Raw genomic sequence first — 1,101 nt, forward strand, 5'->3', positions numbered from 1 at the left:
TGTCGGCGGTCTCCTTCCCCCTCACGTGTCCCAGCTGCCCCTTGCATGTGGCAGGTGTTCAGGCTCCACACATGGGTACAGCCCCTTTCGTATTTTTCACCCTGATGCCTTGTGAAGGCTGACCTAGAACAGAGGCTAGACAGAGCTGAAGAATAAAGCAGGGATTTATTAGGAGGCCTCAACAGATCCACCTTGGGCAGCACAAGAGCCCAGCCAGGGCTACACCCATGGTGAACCCAAAATGGTCACAAAAATGGACAACCGGTTATGGGATCTCTCACTTTTATAAGTTTTGGTCCATTGGCATATTGGAGTTAATTGTCCAGTTACAAATCCAGCCCATGAAGTCCCATCCTTCTTGTTTTCTCTCTTCATTCCATGATTGTTTATGCTCTTGGGCCTGAAATTTGGATCTGTTGTCCTTGGTCCCCAACTAGAGAAGGAATTGTTTTGTCTCCCTACTCTGTGAAGAGAACTTACTATGCCCTCATATGAAGCCCAGACTCACACAATACAGCAGCACAGAATCTGAAAAATATAAAAGCTAAAACCTGAGGCATCAACCCCATGTCATAAAATGGATTTATAACATATGTTGAGGCATAAATAAAAAATAAATTGTTTTCTCTCAGTAAACCACAAGCAAACCACATGCTGTTTCAACACGCTGTTTCATTACCTGTAGTTCAAGCAGCTAGCAGGAATAACTCCAGCACAGAAACCTAGTTTTAGCCCTTTTCCCCCTCCAGTAAAGCTGGAGGAGGCAAAATCTCCTGCAGCATCCCAGATAAAGGAGTAACACCCAGAATGCAGGAGAATCCCATTACCCATGGTGATGCTTGATGCCTGTTGCTTGGGAATGGAATTAACTTCCATCATCCTGTGCAGCCTCCATCTTCTGCAGCAGGTGAGCAGAGCAAGAAAAGCACACAACCAAGTAATGCCTTTCTGAAGAGCAGAATTGTCTGGGTCACAGCAGGGGTGGCAACCATGGGCAACACACAAAGTGTGCTCCAATGTCCTTTAACATAAAATTCCTTCTGTCCCTGTTTGTCCCCTCACCCTCTATGTGCCTCTGTCCTCTCAGCTCTGCTCTCACTC

Source organism: Geospiza fortis, unplaced genomic scaffold, assembly GCF_000277835.1.
Source record: "Geospiza fortis unplaced genomic scaffold, GeoFor_1.0 scaffold35, whole genome shotgun sequence".
NCBI classification, from domain to species: domain Eukaryota; kingdom Metazoa; phylum Chordata; class Aves; order Passeriformes; family Thraupidae; genus Geospiza; species Geospiza fortis.